Here is a 14,815-nt window from a genome sequence, read left to right as displayed (position 1 = left end):
AAGACTCCTGGGCTGAGCTAAAGCAGAAATCATTTATCCAGCCCTCAGGAGTACAGATTCCCACTACTGTAATGGCCTGAGTGCTTCTGGAACCCCTTGTGCCCTTTGGAGTGGCCTGAAGGGACACATCCTGCAGTAAAACTTGTCACTGTCTCCTTTGCACTGTAGCTCATGTGGTACCCAGTGGGCAGACACAGCATCTGAGGCAACAGACAGAGCCCTGAGACATCTCCCAGCTCGGCAGGACATGCACAGGGCTTTCTTTGTATCTCTGAGGATGAACTGAGACTCATCTTCTGCACAGGAGTCTGCAGAATGCCCAGGGTGCCATGGGAAGAGGCAGCCTGAGCGCTGTGGTCTGCCAGCAGCGGCCCCAGGAGATGCCACCACGGGCTCAGGAGGTCCTGGGCAGCAGACAAGGCTGAAGAGGCATTGCAAGAAGATGTTGGCTGGGCATGTGAATGTTGCAGGAGGCCCAAGAAGCAGGCAGGAGCCTGAGCTCTCCTGGAGGCAGCAGATAGGTGTTCTCCTCTGAGCTGCTGCACTGGGGTATGGGGAGAGGCCAGGAGCAGGAGACAGGCCTGGAAACAGGGACTAAGGACAGTCAAAGTGTTTTTCTCCATTGTAGTGCATGTGTCCTGCTCAAGGATGGGCTGGTAGGGGTGAAACACTGGTGTCACCCTACGTGCCTGAGCACCAGGGCCATGTCCCTCCACCCAAAGCACATATAAAGAACTTCTTCAGGCCTCTGGCTCTGGTGTCTAATTCAATGGCTGAGCTGTGCTTTAGCTTGAGGTAAATCCAGGTTTCCTTGCAGAGGGACTATAAAGTGCTTAATGCAGGCCCTGCCATTTTCTGTTGAGACAACCAGATCCTCCTTTGTTCCACACAGTTAAGGCTCTTCCCTAATGAGAGACACAGGAACCAAACCCCTTCCTCACATCCTCACACCCACAGTGGAGGTCCCTGACCCTGCTGGGGAGGAGGAGCTCGTGGGAAGGGACTAAACACTGAGAGCAGCTTGGCAACCAGCTGGAGACATCTCACCCTGTTCTACCAGCTGGGGAGGGGATGTGTAGCAAACAAAAAAGAAACCAGACCTTGAGTGCTTCAAACAATTCAGGTTTGAGCTGTTCACCTCCTGGAATAAACAGCAACAGTGAAGTGTCAGTCCTGGGAGAAAAGGATGAAGCCCCTACCCACCTCACCCGCTCCAGTGAGCCCCTTGTTGGGCTCAAACCAGTCTGGATCTCTGACAGCTCTGTCCAAATATTCTGTTGCCCACAGCCAGTCTGAAAAACATTTTCTACCAGAGTCCCTGTGACACTGTTATCTGCCTTCTGTGCATAACATACACAGCAGAAATAGTGGTGGTTTAATCTGTACTTTCCACTCCTATTGTTCTCTAATGATCTGGTGCAATTATCCCAACTGAACTCTTCTGGCAGAGCACAGAGTCGTTTCTGAACTGGCTCTGTCTGTTCCCAGTGGGCTCCTGCCCCTGTTTGGGGCATTTTCTCCTGGTGGGGTGTCCTAGGAGCCACTGATTCTCTCAACTGAGCACATCCAGCAGCTCTGGGCTGAGATGGGAACCACCACTGCTGCCTTGGCAGTGAGGGGAGAACTTTCCCAAGCATTCCTAGAGCTTCACACCCTGAGATGGAGAGACACAAGAATGCCATCTTCCTTGACAGCAGATAGAAGGGAGAACAATGAAAATCCTTTCCAGGTGCCCTACCACAGACAAGCACAGTCCCGTTCAGCCAGGAAGCTGCACTGGTGACCTGTTAGCCTTGGTGGGGTTCTGTGTCTTTGTTTGGGTTTTAGTAAATTACCTTGCCAGTCTCCAGATTGGTTTGTTTTGGGTTGTTTTGCCTGCCAGTAAGCCAGGGGGGAAAAAAACCAAGCCCAAATAACAAAACCTTATCAAAAATATGATCTTTCTCCCCTGGTTTCCTTCTCTAAAGCTGCTGAAATGAGGGGGACCAACAGCAACCACCACACTGGTCCCAGTGCCTGGTTTGGAGATGAGAAGTGAAGCTACATTCCCTGGGAGCACACAGGTAAATGAACTGCCTGAGCAGGGGGCTGCTCAGCACCTCAGAGCCAAGAGGTCAGAAGGAGGTTGATCCTTCATTTTCTATTCTGGCACAACTCCTGGTGTTATCCACAGGCACATGGTGAATTAGGGCCCAGAGAGGATTCTACAACTGCTCACTGAATTTCAGATTCCTCACGTTGCAGCAGCCTTGGTGCACCTCCTGCACCCCAGTGATGGAGATCCCCATACCCCTGGGGCCCCCATCCCACTCTCAGGCTGGAAGGACACAACTCCACAGGTCTCTGCTCCCAGCCCTGAGGCAGCGTGGGCAGCACAGGGTGAAACACCAGCACGTTCATTTCTGGGCTGCCATTCACCCTGACAGCACAGCCAGAGCTGCCATGTGAGCCCCCAGGCTGGGGCACTGATGGGGGGCACTAAGCACACTGCAATGTTTGCAGAGATGGGGAGGGGATTAAAGCCCCGTGTGAGCAGCACTAACCCCAGCCAGAGGAGCAGGGCACAGACTGTGTGTCACAGTACCCAGTGTGCAGGCTGGGATATTAAAGGCAGATTAGGATAATTTCACGTGCCAGACACCAGGAGAGCCCTTGCAGTCCAAACATGCTTGAACTTGCTGATAAACCTGTTGCCTTCAGTGGATAACCTCCAAAGCAGGCAAAAAAGCTGGAGCCACAAAGCAAATGCCAGGCCTGATAACAGGCATTTAATATTTATTAGTGAGGGGTTATGAGCCCCTCTCTCTCCACTTGTAGCTTCACTAAGAGCATCAGCCCTTCTGCTATCCCACCAGGAGAGAGGCCTTTCCCTGCTCAAATGGTTTGTGTCAGGCTGACACCAGACGCCTCCGTGTCTCACGGGAGGGAGCAGTTTTATGGCCAACTGCCAGAATTAGTTTATAACCTGTGGCTGGTACCAGCCATCCCTCGGTCTGGCGGAGGGGAAGGTGCCCTGGTCTCAGCTCTATGGTTAAGGATGTCAGGAGAGCTGCATTATCACTCACACTGCCTCGGAGGAGCTCAGGGTATCGTGTTAACCCCTCCAGCTCACACTGCAGAGAGCATCAGCCCTGCAGTGTGCAGGGAGGAGCTCTGGAGATGCTGGGAAGGGCCTGTTCCATCACTGTCCCAGCCTGGAGTTACAGCCCAGTGGTCTCTTTTCATCCTGGAATCTCCACTGCAGCTTCATCCTTCCCCCTGCCCTGGGCAGTGTTTCTCTAGACTTCCATGGCTTGTGGTTGAACACAAGCCGCATCTCCAACAGCCTTAAGAGCCAAACAGAAATTCACCACTTACACCTCCACTGAAATACCAGTCCTCTTTTACACATTTATTGCCATTATTAGATGATCTCATACCCAGGACCTTAGTGATGTATGCAGCCAAAGTGGCACTGAAGGTAACTGGGTCCCTTAGAGGGAGAGCAACCAATAAAAGGGCAGAAATTCTCTTTATGTGGAGTCAGATCAGGGTCAGATTCACCAACCTGGAGTCTTTGGATATGAGGGATGGCATTCCTAGTGCTTAGCACCTTCACAGGACAGGACATCACACAGAAGCAAAGTGATGGACAGAAAACTGCACAAAGGGTTCAGAAGCTTTCAGTCAAGGAAAGGAAAAGGGCAGGGGCAAACTGGTCTAATGGAATAAGAGAAAATCTATTGGATCGAGCCATCCTAGCGAGCTAAATTGGCATATTTTAAATTTGCTTGGCATCCTAGAAGGAGAATGTATTAAGTGCTCATGAAATCAGAGGAAACTCAAAGGAAGGAGACAAGTTCTGCTTCAAGGGATGAATTACTTCAAAGCAAGGGAATCCTTCTGGCAGAAGCAAGGCAGAGGCACAAAGATGGACATCCCTGGGACAAACAGCTCCATCTCCTGTGAGTCATTGGCTATGGTGACACAAATTGGACTTCTAAATCCCGTTGCTGGCACACAAGAACTGCACACAGAAGCATCCTGGTAGCACAAGGGTCCCCACCAATATTCCAGGCTCCAGTGTATCCAAGATGCAAATTCTGAGATGCCCTGTAATCCCCACCCTCTGGGATACTGCTCTGGATATCCTCTCATGGTGTATCCCAGCCTGGCCCAGCAGGATTTCAAAGAAAAAGTACTGACAGGAAAAAGAGAAGGATTTTTATTATCTCACACACCATGGAGCAGCCTTTCTGCTCCACTAACAGCAGCACAGCAGTTCCTGTCTTTGCTGATCCCACCGAGCTGAACATCCCCTCACTCCAGCCACATATCCACGACACTGGATTGGAAACAGGAGCACCAATGCAAGGGAAGCACCCCTGCTGTCCTTGGAGGGATTTCTTGGATGGAGGGTTCACCACAGCCCTCCAGGGCCCACGACTGTGCCACACCATCCACACATCCTCATGTCAAGGGTCCTGCAGTCCCCAGCTCGGCTAGAGGGACCTGGAGCAGCTTTCGGTGCCACAAGCCGGGTGTCAGCATCCTCCTGAGCACTGAGCAGAGGCACACAAGGAGCCCAAACATCCTGCAGGTCACCTGGTCAGCACAGTGGAAGGAGCATGGTTTGGTGGGGTGCCAGCTCTACAGCAGCCACTGCATTCCACACAGTAAACCAGGAAGGGGAGGACTTTCAAGTATTCCTCAAATAAAGGACAGTAGGAATAAAATAAAATAAAATAAAATAAAATAAAATAAAATAAAATAAAATAAAATAAAATAAAATAAAATAAAATAAAAATATAAAAATATAAAAATATATAAAATATATAAAATATAAAATATAAAATATAAAATATAAAATATAAAATATAAAATATATTAATAAGAAATAAATTATAAAATATGAAATGTGAAATAAAATAAAATAAAATAAAAATATAAAAAATAAAAATAAAAATAAAAATAAAACAAAATATAAAATATAAAATATAAAATAAAAAATAAAAAATAAATTAATAAGATATAAAATATAAAATATGAAATATGAAATGTAAAATAAAATAAAATAAAAAATAAAATAAAATAAAATAAAATAAAATAAAATAAAATAAAATAAAATAAAATAAAATAAAATAAAATAAAATAAAATAAAATAAAATAAAATAAAATAAAATAAAATAAAATAAAATAAAATAAAATAAAATAAAATAAAATAAAATAATTGATGAGTTTTCTTGCTAAAAAAACAGCCTGGGAATTTTGCACACATGGCTGTAGCAGTAGTACAACAGGTCCAGACAACAGGAAAAGGCTGATGGAGGAGTCCCACATGCCACAGAAGGAGCAGAAGGAACTTTGCATCACTTTGCCAAATGCCCTGGAGATGCCAGCTAAAAATAAACAGGAGAGCTTTATTAATGATCAGAATTATGATTTACTAGGGGCAACAGATTGTCTGGGAGAACTCAAACTGCACCCAGAAAAGTATCAGCCTGTTCTGGAAGAGGAAGGGATGCTGTTTGTGAGGACACAGGCATGGGCTGCAGACCTACAGAGAGCCCCAGCAGGGCAAAGAAGCAGCTCTGGGGACAAGAGGACAATCTGGACCACGCTGAGGAGGATCTGCTGGGACAGGGACACTGCAGAGCCACGCTCAGCAGCGACTCAGTGAGGAGGGCTGGGCAGAAGACAAACGTGAAAGGCAACACGGGTGACTGAGCCTGGGGAGCCTTCAGAGGGGCACCAGGAAAGTTAAAATGCTGATTTCAGAGGGCAAACAGCCACAAGCCCTGAGCTTTGTTATGAATGTCTTGGAAGGCTGGACTACAGGAACAGATCTGCTAGCTTGGTGAGGAGCAGCCCTTGAACAAAGTCTCTGGCTGCCAGGGCAAGGCAGGAGGAGAAGGAAGGGACCAAAAAGCTGAACCGTGAGATCCTTGTGGAGTGCAGAAAGGAGAATCAACCTCGGGCTGGATTACAACCACCAACAGCTAAAAGCAATCTCACCAGCACAAGAAGATAAAACTGAAAGGGCAAGACACTGAGCTCTGCAGGAACAGTGAGGGTGGAAAACTGCTCTTAGTCCATCAATCGAGAGAGAGAGATGACACATCCACCTCTCAGGGCTGGAGAGCTCAGACCAGCTGCCCTGGATACATGAAGAAGGTCACAAAGACCACTGTGAGACAACAGCAGCAGCTGGTGCAGCACAGCAATTTATTAGTGTCTACAGGGGTTTCCAATGAGATGTGCAGGACAGCCTCTCACAGGGCACTGATGCAGGATTCTAGGTTTTGGACTCCAGACACAACCAAGGAGACTTAGAAGGTCACAGAGACAGCACATGAAGTGGAAAATAGGAAGAAAATGGAAGGAAAAAAAAATCTGGGCCCATTCAGACCTATTAGATTGGCTTTTGCTACCATAAGCATGAGATGCAAGCAAGGAAGGGTGCAGGAACAAACACAACTCTTTCAGACTCCTCCAGACTCCTCCAGCTCTCTGGATAACCAGGCAAAAGGACTTTGTAGATGAAGAAAAAACAACAGTTACCACTTCTTGATGTTAGTAAGACTTGTGACATTTGTTTGGTGACAGTCTCCTCAGGTATTTAAGGGAGCTTCAATGTCCATATGATGAGAAGACATCCAGAAAAGACATGTTCAAAGAGCAGACATAAATGGCTTGCTGTCTGATGGGAGATGAATCAAGTGAGAGATCACAGGATGAAGTTTGGGTCAATCCTAACTGGCCTTTCTCCTCACAGCCAGATAACAGACAAGGAGGCAGGTTGATTCACCACACAAGAAGCTGCCAAAATATCACAGGACAGGTGCTGGATTCAAACCAATCTCAAGGACTTGGGAGGTGCAGTCAGGAAAAAAAAAATAAGAAATAGGTAACAAGTGAGTCAGGGCAGTCATCCCCATGGGCAGGGAAGGGACAAAGAAAGGTCTAGAAGGAATTGTGGGTCACAGCCTGCACAGGATCTATGTCCACTGATGGACACAGGGCAGGAGGGGCAGGAGTCCCCACGGGTTTTAAATAACTCCACAAATGGAGAGTCCACATCCTCTCCAGGGAAGTCCTGACAGAGTTTGGTCACTGTCACCACAGAAAAGGCTTTCACTCTGTTCAGATGGAACCTCCTGCATGCCCAGAGCCTCTGGTCCTGTCACTGGGCACTGCTGAGAAGGCTCCAACTCCTTCCCCTTCTCTGCCTCCCATCAGGTATTTATAACACGGATAAGGTGCCCTGAGCCTTCTCTCCTCCAAGATGAACAGTCCCAGCCTCTCAGCTTCTGCCCATCAGAGAGGTGCTCCAACCCAAACACTCAGGAGTCCAGCTTGCTAAAGTGGTCCGAGCCTGAGGGTTAGTCCTCCTTGCCCCAGACCTTTCCCCTGGACTCAGGGGTTTGTGATTGCTGAAGTCAGATCAAGTACCTCAGCTTTTGCACATCTGTTGTCAGCAGGTCCCTGGCATTGCTCAGCAGCCGGCCCAAATTGAGCCTACTCTGCCCTTTGTGTTTAGGTACTTGCAGGATCATTTCTGTCACCCTTCACACTCCTCACTCCAGGTGATCTTATCCCTGCAAAATCAGACAGCAGCTCTGTACTCCTCCTAGATCATCTGCCACCACTTCCACCTCTTGTCTGCTTCCTTTGTGTGTCCAGTTCAGATACAACCTGCTCACCCATCCAGGCCTTTGGTTAATCTCAGTTCTATGCTTTGACTTTGCACATTTGCTGCTTCTCACCTAGGTGAGGTCTCTTGGTGGAGAGCAGCTGCATTTACACAATCATGGAATTCCTGCCTTGGAGGGGACCCACAAGGATCATCAAGTTCAGCTCCTGATCCTGCACAGGGCAACCCCAACAATCACAGCACGTGTCTGAGAGTGCCACTACCCCAAACCTTGTAAAAATCAAACCTCCAGTCCACCAGCTGCATTCATTCTCCTGATGTCATGTGGGTATTCAGCTCCTCACCACTCTACACCAGGCCATGGGGGCATTTGCCTGTGTGAGTGGAGCAGATGCAAAAACCACAAAGAAAGTCACAGTAGCTGAGTCTCCCCTCTTACCCTGCTCCCCCCTGTAGAGCCCTGCTGCACAACGTGGCATGTTTCAGCACCTGCAGTGATAAATAGTGACACAAAGCAGGAACAACCCCTCGGTCGTGTTTATCCTCGAGTGTTCCTCGGTCTCACAGCAGCCCACAATAGCACTGGTTAACAATGTTAGAACATGGTTACAAATTGCAGCAAACACAAACTCCGGCAGTGTTATTGCAGACTTCATTAGCGATGATCCTTCGCATTTCAGCAGCAGCCACTCAAGGATCTGAAAACATTTATGTGCCTCTGCGAGCCAAGTGCCACGCTCCATGTGTGAGCCAGATGTTCACAACATCGTTTCACAAATGAGGGAATGAAGTCCACAGGACTGGCTCCAGACCCCCTTCCACCCACTGAGCAATCCACTGCCCACCAACTAGTCACTGGGGAATTGTCCAATTCAAGGCAAGGCAGGGTACCATTATGGGCTCTTTGTTTCCTTGCTTTGTCTCTTAATCCCTCACTCCTCATCTTGTATTTAGACCCTGGGCCTGGGGGGTACCTCTGATGGGCACAGAGACACAGCTCAGCCCTGCTCAGCCATGCAGGGCTACCAGGGTCTGGGAACTGAGGGCTCATGGAGGAGATCTCCAGCAGCTGCTTGTGCCACACCAGGCCCCTCACAGACACAGCAAGCCCAGTGAACTCACAGTGGCAGCAAAGCCAACCAAATCCCACATCCCTGCCACTCCAGCCCTCCTGCAGGGCTCACAGTGCCTGCACTTGGCAGGGCCCTGTCCACCTTCAAGGCTTGGCACTTCCAAGAGCCAAAAGGAGAGTCAAGAAGTCATTCCCACCTAGCAAACCGCCTTTTTTGAAGTGCTTTGCTCCTGCCTCTCCCTCCAGACCCCTCTGGCTGAGTGGCACAGGAGATCCCCTTGCATCAAAGAAACACAAATGTTTATTAAGCCAGAGGTGCTGCAGCATCTCTCCTACACCCCTCCTGCCAAACTGCTCCACCAGCTGAGTCTCTGCATCCTGTCCTCTTTTTTCAAGATTTAGGAAAAAAACAAAAAAAATCACATGCTGCTCCCTCTAGTGACAACCTGAGCACGTTTAGGCAGCCTGGCCGTGACTTGCAACATCCCTCCAAGAGCTGGTTTTAGGCACATCAGGCAACATTTTTACAGAGGACCCACTCCCTGTCACCTTAGTGTCCCTCCCATGCCTCGGGCACATCAGAACCTACCTGAGCTGCTCTCTCAGAGGGGCTGCTCTGCACACACAGGGCTCTCCAAACTCAAGAAGCTGCTGATGGGATCTGCAGAGCTTCACCAGTCAGCACTGAAAATCCAGTCTGAGCTGAGAATGACTTCAAGGTAAAAGCACTGGGCAGCTGTGGTCACCTGAGCGGGGTCAGCAGGTGTGCACTCTGCCACTGGTGCTTGTTTAGCAAATAAAAGCACATTGGAGAATTGAGAACAGCCATGCAACAGGAAACTGAGCTCAAAGCAGCATCCCAGCTCCTGCATTCCTTCCAGGGATGGCAGAAGATGGTTACACTCAGGTCTAGTCAACATAAGCTAAAAACAAAAATGGGTAGTACAGCTTCAGTGGAAAAAAAAGCAAATTAACTGGGCAAACAACAAAGGGGACGTTGACGTTAGCACAACCATCACTTTTCTATTCAGTCTAGACCATCAGGTGGCACAGGTTACCCAGGGCTCCAGCTGGACACAGAGACTCCAACCACCTCACATCTGACAGACCCTGGTGCATAACAGTTCTGCACAAGGCTTCATGATTGAAGCCAACAAAGAAGAAAGCTGAGGAGGAAGGAGGTCATTTATTTCTTGATATTCCCCAGTTTTGGCTGGGGCAGCATTAATTTTCTTCACAGTAGCTGGTCTAGGGCTGTGCTTTGGATTTGTGCTGGAAGCAGTTGTGTGCTGGGCTGGTTTGGATCCTGCTGAGCAGTGCTGGCACGGGGCTGAGGTGTTCCTCGCCCTGGGAGCAGGCTGAGGGTGCAGTCTGGCAGAGGGCACAGCGGGGACAGGCGATCCCAGCTGGCACCAGGGGGATCCCAGACCACAGAGCACCACGCTCAGCATGGGAAGCAGGGTGAAGAGGGTGAAGAGGAAGGAAGAGGGTGATGTTCACAGTTACAGCATTTGTTTTCCTAAGCCACTGTTAGGTGTGAGGGAGCCCTGCTCTCCCAAGGATGGCTGAACACCTGCCAGCAATGGAAGCAGGGAATAAATTCCTTGCTTTGCTTTGCTCACGTGTGGCTTTTGCTTTGACTACTACAGCCTTTATCTCAGTTATCACACTTTTGCCTTCAGTTCTCCCCCCAGTGCACAGTGGGGAGTCATCCAGCAGCTGTCAGGACTGAGGACCCAGAGCCCTGCTTTGCCTGTCTCTCCCAGTGCAAACAAATAACCTGCCAGAGTGCCAGACTCCCCTGGCCCAGCAGCTCAGCCGTGTGTGGAAGAGCAGCGCCTGGCAGCCCCTTGCAGAGCACACACCTCTCTGAGCTGCCTGCTCCTCCTGCCAGCCCCTCTCAGCAGCCCAGGTCACGACCTTGCAAACACCAACCTGAGACATTCAACCTCCCCTGTGTGACAGGAGCAGTGACACGCTCACCGTTCCTTCCCACTCACACCTCGGGGAGTGCAGGACCCAGAGGGAGACAAAGAGCATCCCCAAGGCTGGGGGAGCCCCAGGCACTGCGGGATGCAGCCCCAGCAGAGCTGTCAGGGCAGGATCCAGGATCCAGGGACAGGATGTGCTGGGTGTGTGGGAAAGAGGCAGACACCGGCTCTGGGACAGGCATTACAGAGACCTTTAACCCTGGTGCTGCTCCTGGGGGCTGTGGCAGAGCATGCTGGGGATGTGGGATGTGCACATTTAATGCCATTTCATTCTCAGCACTACAGATATTTAAAATAAATTAATTAAAATAATCCCAGTGCCACCACATCCTGGTACCTGCTGCAGACAGGGACCTTGAGCAGAGCACGCCCTGTGTCCCTGATCCTCATCCTGGGAGCAGCAGGTCTGCTGGGCTGGGTGGGAATGGGCTGTGTGACAGCCTGGCACAGAGAGGAGGGCACAGTGTGACATGGCCAGCATGTGACAGGCTGACTCCCAGCCAGGCAGGGCTGCTGTGGCATGGACCAGCCCCCAGCTGGTGCCCTGACTGCCAACAGAATGATGTGATGAACCAACCCCAGCTCCCAGTGGGGCTGAGCCCCATAACATGCACCTGATCCCAGTAAAACACAAGGGATCAGCTGATTCCCAGCAGGAATCACACAGTGCCGAGGCTCTCAGTGACACCCCGGCTCCCAGCAGGACACAGCCAACACAACAGCTCCTAGCAGGGCAGAACCAGAGTGTGAGCTGCCACACGCCAGCAGAACATGTGCAAAGGGCCCTGACCCCAGCCAGGCAGAGCAGAGGCTGTGCTGTCCCATCAGGGCACACCCAGCAGAGCAGGACCTGCCAGTGACAGCCCAGCTCCCAGCAGGACTCTGGGGGTGCAGTGGCTCCCAGTGCAGCCCACAGAGCACCCCAGCTCCCAGTGGGACTCTGGGGGTGCAGTGACACAGCAGGAGATGGGCAGTGCGGTGCCTCCCCGTGGGTCTCTCACCAGGGATGCCCTGGCTCTTGCACATGCCGGGCTCTGACTCCCACCAGGTTTTTGAGGGCACCAATTCCACGGGAGACACGCGCCCTGCCGTGACTCCTGGAGTGGCCAGGTCAGCATGTGAAGCACAGGACGCATGGGAATCACTCGTTCCCGGGGTGACAGGCACTGTGTCACCTCAGCTCCCAGATGACACCCAGCCCCCGGTGGGAACGGGATGGAGCGCCGGGCACGGGTCGTGGAGCGGGGCAGGGGCAGGCCACGTTGTGCTGGGGGACAGAGCCACCATCGCAGGGCTCCCAGTGCCATCTAGTGGGGGACAACAAGCGCTAGGGGCCACTCGTCCCCCCGACCTTGCCAGCCCGGCCAGCCTCCCGCAGCATCAGCCTGTCCCCAGCAGCCCCCAGCCGCACAGATCCCGCGGCAGCCCTGCCAGCTCCCCTCCCACGCTCGCTCATCCCCGGAGATTGTGTAAAGCACCAGCGAGGCAGGGACAGAGGAATTTACTCCAGGTTCAGCTCGTTAATCACGTCAAGTCCAGTCCTGCCGAGTCACTGGGTGTTCACCCTGCACAGGGTGAGCACAGGGAGCTGGTCAGGGAGCCCCGGCTCTGCCGTGAGCTGCAGCCTCCAGAAACCGCTGAAGCCACTCTTGTAAGAAAGTCAGAAGTGTTGCATCTGCTGGGGTACAGGGCGATGCTCGCTGCGTTTTTTACCTGCAGCTTTCCCTGCTCTGTGCCCATCAGCTGAGGCAGGCAGTCATGCACTCACCAGACTGCACTGCCACCAGCCAGAGGAACACCGGCACAGCAAACAGCCTGAGGGCTGCACCGGGATTGTTTCAGAGGCTTTTTCCCCCACAACAGACCGGAGAGTCTGGGAGGTGGAAACAGCAGATGTGGCCATAAAGGTGTGGTACAGAGCCGTGTGGAAATTTACTCATGGGAAGGCTAAAAACCAGGAACAAATGCAGTTTAACATGGGGGGACAGATTTGCAATCCTGCTGATTGTGAATCCAATCTTCCATCTCCCCACCCAGCGGGCGGCCATCAATCTCTTAAGCCATATCTCCACTCATCTACAGCCGTTTAATCACTTAGATTTTCTTCCATTCCATCTGCATCCTCGGGCTCTTCCTTCCACACACATCCCCAGCCTGAAAACAATCCCTGGATATTAAAGAGAAAACCATGACACCTTGTGGAGTAGATGGAGCCTTCTGCAGATGGAAGCACCCTCAGGAACACCAGCATTTCCAGCAGGTCTCACAGTGCAGGACAGCCCAGGCTGTGAAAGCAGACCAAGTAAGGCCCCCCAAACCCATCAGGTTCCAGCAGATGCCCCAGGTTCAGCTATTGATCAAGCACAGCCCCTCTTTCCTCAGAGGATCAGCCACCAGATTTTTGTTGGCCTTAATCATGATTAAGCTGAGCATCTCTCCAGGGAGTTTTCCCAGGGAACTCAAATCCCTGAAAAAATTAAATCAGATGCTGGATGCTCTATTATCCACCCTGAAATCAAGGTAAAGGCCCATCACAGTGGTGGTCTCAGCTAGCCAGTCATACATGAGACAAGTCTAGAAGTGGGGAGAGGAAATAAATGCACAAAGTGATGGGTACCAAGTTTAGAGAAACGGGGAGGAAGGGGTTACCAAAAGCTCCTGTCGTTAAGGCTATTGGCACAGCCAGGGCCTGGGTGAATGAACAGGTTGGGTACATCTCTCCACACATGAACCAGTGCAAAGCTGGGACACCACATGAGCAGCTCAGGTATAGTCCAGAAAGGCGAATGACAATCCCACAGAGTTATGGGGTCACAGTCTCCTGAGCCCCTGCTCCCCGGGGCAGCTCCTCCTTACCTACAGCAAAATCCCACTGGGTCCCAAGGAAACACCAGCTGCTTCCCAGGTCCTTGAGCTGCTGGCTGAACTCACCTCCTCCTCTCACGCATCCCAGCTGCCAGCCTACTGTCTGTTTTGAAAACAGGAGGATTTGGGGTGGAGGCTGTACAATAAGCTGTGGTTATCCTTCCTCAGGACTGGTGTCCTCCGAGAGCTGCCCTCTCCTCCCAGAGCAGCACAATTTGAAAGAAAGGAAGGAGAAGGGGGCAGACATCAATCTCAGAGCTGAACTCCTGCAGCTGCTCAGGACCAGGTGACTTTCGTAAGAGCACTTACATGAGAGAATGAACAGCTTGGGAACTGCCAGGGAGACACTTGGCAAGGTCCCCTCCAGGTCACTGAGCACACGCAGGGCAGCAGAAGCAGCTCCAGGCTCTTGGCTCTGTCAAAATTTGGTGGCAAAACTGAGAAATGTGGTAGAAGATATTTTCATTTTGCAGATTTTGCCAATCTGTCAGGAGCTGCTGGCGGTGATGAGCTGCAGAGAGGTTTGGGCAGGCAGGGGTGCTCAGGACATGTGGGGAAGAGCAGAGGAGAGTGGGAAGATGTGCCCATAACAGGGTTACACTGATAGAAAGTTGTTTTTGGGGTGGGATTATCAGGTTCTAGCAACACCCAGGGATAGTGAGACCCACCAGGCTCCAAGCAAATGGTCACAGCAATCCAGCCCTGCTGGGGCACAGCCTGTCTCCAGGGCACAGGGAATCAAGAGAAGTATGTGAGGCTGGAGTGGCTTTGCATTACTCCAGGCCAGGTAGCCCAGCTGGCCCCCAGTGCTGCAAGCTCAGCAAGGCCTGCATCCCTTGGCAAATGCCCAGAGGGCTGGGCCACCATGCCTGAATGTGACAGCCACCATCTGCATGGCATGCAGGGTCCCTCAGCATGACACATCGTCATCTAAATCCCAAAAAAGGTATCAAAATCGTCCATCTGGCTCTAGGGAGGCTTTAAGGGCTTTGGGGAATGAAGCAGGTGAGCTCAACACAAAAGAAGGAAGGCATTTCCCCCCTGCCAGACAGCAGATCCTTGACCCTGCATCAAAATAAGTTTGGGATCTCAAACCAGACCCCTTCATGGACACTGAAGGCTCCTCAGACCTACATAGTCCAGGGCAATGCTCCTCAGGGAGGCAAGAGAATAAGCTAAGAGGGGCTCAGAGAACCCCCTCTGACACGTCCTGAGGCATTGCTGAACTCTGGATATGCCTGCACTACCCAACAG

This window comes from Prinia subflava, chromosome 16, assembly GCF_021018805.1.
Source record: "Prinia subflava isolate CZ2003 ecotype Zambia chromosome 16, Cam_Psub_1.2, whole genome shotgun sequence".
Classification (NCBI taxonomy): Eukaryota; Metazoa; Chordata; class Aves; order Passeriformes; family Cisticolidae; genus Prinia; species Prinia subflava.
The sequence above is the reverse complement of the archived record's forward strand: the minus strand, read 5'-3'. Positions refer to the sequence as shown.